This window comes from Chrysochloris asiatica, unplaced genomic scaffold (assembly GCF_000296735.1).
Source record: "Chrysochloris asiatica unplaced genomic scaffold, ChrAsi1.0 scaffold00451, whole genome shotgun sequence".
In the NCBI taxonomy this organism is placed as follows: Eukaryota; Metazoa; Chordata; class Mammalia; order Afrosoricida; family Chrysochloridae; genus Chrysochloris; species Chrysochloris asiatica.
The window spans coordinates 857,128-861,047 of record NW_006408969.1 but is presented as its reverse complement, the minus strand read 5'-3'; the positions used below and the strand labels follow the sequence as shown (position 1 = coordinate 861,047).

Below are 3,920 nucleotides of genomic sequence, written 5' to 3'. Positions count from 1 at the left end.
GCTCTGTGTATTGATTCAGTGGGAAGTATTAATTGCATGACCAGCACACACACACACACACACACACACACACACACACACACACACACAGATTCCAGGAACGCTCTGTGTATTGATTCAGTGGGAAGTATTAATTGCATGACCAGCACAGCACCTCTTTACACAATCACCAGAATTAGGAACTGCTTTGAAACGAAAAACGGGCACGTCCAATAGTTCTCAAGGGGAAGCAGGTGTGTGGTACAGTGCTGCTGCTACAAAAAGAAAAGACAAATGGAAGCCTGCAGATTTGACAAGGAAGCCAAATCATGGTTTTTAAGACCATTTTTAGGAGACTGGCAATACTGTTGAAGCAAAACACTTAACACAACAACAGGAAATGAAGGACAAAAAAAAAAAAGCATTCTATAACCAAATAAAACATCTGATATTTCCTTTCTCCTTTGAGAATAAATACGGTTAAGGTCACTTTTAGCCTTGGAACGGATATATGTTTGCCTATGATGATCTTGCTAACGACTACACAACATCTGATGTCCTCTGCTAGGATTATAGTTTTCGGAAAGCCAGTTACCGGAGGCATCTACCATAAATACCTAGAACTTCCTTTATGGCAACCACTATAGAATTCACATGTCTTAAACAGTGAACGAGGGACGATGGTGATGGTCTCTTTGCAATAACAGTATATGCTGAGGATCAAGTGGCTTTCAAGCAGCATGGTGGGTGTGGAAAATGTTTGCAGTCTAGATGATTCTTTTGCGTTTATGGGTTGGTGAGTCTGTAATGACACCGCCACACTGGGCTGCGGTACGCTTTCTAGTTCCACCGTTATCCAAGTGGAGACCCATTTCTTCTGATAAGCAAGTGTTCAAATCGACATCATTTCTCCTTCGACTAGCATTTGATCCACTGTTTACATGTGTAGGAGAGCCTGGGGTACTCGAACACACGCTTAAACTAGCCATTGCACCAGTAAGACCATGCAGAGCTTCCCGCAAGGGTTGCAAATCAGTCTCTACAGATGAGCTAGTTTCAGTTAGAATAGCTAGGTTAGGGGACACTACTGTCATTCTTGAGGGAGCTCTAGAGTTCCGTGGTGGAGGAACTTTCCCGCACAGGAAGCTGATCAAATCTTCTCTCTGTATAGTCCTTCTGCGTTTTTTCACCCATGCCAACACATCCTTATTGCGTCGCAGATAGCCAATCTGAATGCCAATATCAATGCTTCGCTGATAGGTATCCACTCTTTCTTTGTAAAGATTGGTGATGGCGGTGGCTGCGTTTTGGAAGGGAACCCAGAGAGAAGGTCCTGGCTGCTGACACACTAGGTCTTTGTAGAGCTGGGTCACGGCGGTGGCCGCGTTCTGGAAGAGGTGCCACAGCTTATGCTGCTTGTGCTCGGGCTGCGCGGCCGCCTCTGCCTCCTCCTGCAGCTCGGGCGGCAGCTGCTCGGCCTCGGCCAGGCACTGCCGCTCCCACTTAGAGAAACAGTGCTCAGGTTCGTGCTCCTGGATCTTGGTCTCGCCCTCCTGCTTCGGCTCCTCCATCGCCCGCTCCTCCGTGTCCTCCTCAGGCGGGGCGCTCGCGGGAGCGTTGTCTTGGAGCGGGCCGGCAGCCCAGGGGCTCCCCACGTCCGGCCCCGCCAGAGGGCGCCGCGGCCCGAGTGAGCGCCGCCCTTCTAATACGCTGCCATGGCGCATTCCTAGGGCCGCCGCCTTGCCTCTGACAGCCGAGCCGTTCGCACTGCTTGGCCTGCGCAGCGGAGCCCACCCCAAGACTGAGGATCCTCGTCGTCGCCACCGCCATTGATGCCTCTTAACCATATCTACTCTTTGTGACTTCAGAACATCTTCTGAAGTCACAAAAATTTAATACGTAATGAACCTTTGTCAATTTCAATTTCAACTTCCGGCAGGTGCCGCTTCCCTCCAGTGTCAGTGTGTACTCGCCGCCCCTCTCCCTCCCCCCTCCCCTACCTGGGGCTGCGGCTAGTGCACAAGTGGGCGCTCGCCCCTCTAGGGCTGACCGCGCCCCTCCTGTGGTCACACGACCTCAAAGTAACTTTGAAAGTTAGTTACCACAGGGAGCGATTATTTCTCCAGTGTAGGAGTGGAGGTCTCTGGGACCACCAACGGAGAAGAGCCTAGAGCGGGACCCTACCCAGAGAAGCAGGGATGCCTGAGATGGAGACAGAGAAGATGACTTGGAGGGATGAAGCGGCTGGGGATTTTGGATCCAGAGAGGGAGAGAGACAGTGGGCAGAAGACTCGGGGTGGGGGGAAGTGTAGAGGACGGGCTTCTAGGATATGCCCTTTGGTCAGAAGATCGGAAGACGATGCATGGAGGGGATTGGAACCATGGCAATGAAATGATATACGACGGAATGAATGTAAAATTAAAGTTCTCTCATGATGTAATTCACAATAAAACATTAAAAATAAAATAAAATATAAGCGTGATCAGGTGTGTTTCTCTGCCGCACCGACCTCGACGCCTTGCCGGCGATCTGCTTGTTCGCGGTCTACAGGTCAGAGTGCCCATTTAATACAAGAAAATGGAAACTGAACAGCCAGAAGAAACCTTCCCCAACACTGAAACCAATGGTGAATTTGGTAAACGTTCTGCAGAAGATATGGAAGAGGAACAAGCTTTCAAAAGATCCAGGAACACTGATGAGATGGTTGAGCTGCTCATTCTGCTTCAGAGCAAGGATGCTGGGGCCGTGATTGGGAAAGGAGGCAAGAACATTAAGGCTCTTCACACAGACTACAATGCCAGTGTTTCAGTCCCAGACAGCAGTGGCCCCGAGCGCATATTGAGTATCAGTGCTGATATTGAAATAATTGGAGAAATTCTGAAGAAAATCATCCGTACCTCAGAAGAGGGCCTGCAGTTGCCATCACCCACTGCAACCAGCCAGCTCCTGCTGGAATCTGATACTGTGGAATGCTTAAATTACCAACACTATAAAGGAAGCGACTTTGACTGCGAGTTGAGGCTGTTGATTCATCAGAGTCTGGCGGGAGGAATTATTGGGGTCAAAGGTGCTAAAATCAATGAACTTCCATAGAACACTCAGACAACAAACTTTTCCAGGAATGCTGTCCTCATTCCACTGACAGTCGTTCTTATTGGAGGAAAACCTGATAGAGTTGTAGAGTGCATAGAGATCATCCTTGATCTTATGTCTGAGTCACCCATCAAAGGACGATCCCAATTTTTATGATGAAACAGATGATTATGGTGGTTTTACAATGATGTTCGGTGACCGACGTGGACGTCCTGTGTGATTTCCCATGCGAGGAAGAGGTGGTTTTGATAGAATGCCTCCTGGTCTGGGTGGGTGACCAATGCCTCCATCTAAAAGAGATTATGACGATATGAGCCCTCGTCGAGGACCTCCTCCACCACCTCCTGGACGAGGTGGCCGGGGCGGTAGCAGAGCTCCGGGATCTTCTGCTTCCTCCACCACCACCACCTAGAGGAGGAGATCTAATGGCTTATGACAGAAGAGGGAGACCAGGAGATCGCTATGATGGCATGGTTGGTTTCAGTGCAGATGAAACTTGGGATTCTGCAATAGATACATGGAGCCCGTCAGAGTGGCAGATGGCTTACGAACCACAGGGTGGCTCTGGATATGATTATTCCTATGCAGGGCGTCGTGGCTCCTATGGTGATCTTGGTGGACCTATTATTACTACGCAAGTAACTATTCCCAAAGATTTGGCTGGATCTATTATTGGCAAAGCTGGTCAGCGGATTAAACAAATTCGGCATGAGTCTGGAGCTTCAATCAAAATTGATGAACCTTTAGAAGGGTCCGAAGATCGGATCATTACCATTACAAGAACACAGGACCAGATACAGAATGCACAGTATTTGCTGCAGAACAGTGTGAAGCAGTATTCTGGAAA

General features: G+C 49.1%; 2 pseudogenes; one reads left to right on the top strand and one right to left on the bottom strand.

The window, feature by feature from the left end:
* Positions 1-746: 746 nt before the first annotated feature.
* LOC102813545 lies at positions 747-1,550 on the bottom strand (annotated as a pseudogene).
* Positions 1,551-2,557: 1,007 nt separating this feature from the next.
* On the top strand, positions 2,558-3,912 carry LOC102813150 (annotated as a pseudogene).
* Positions 3,913-3,920: the final 8 nt, after the last annotated feature.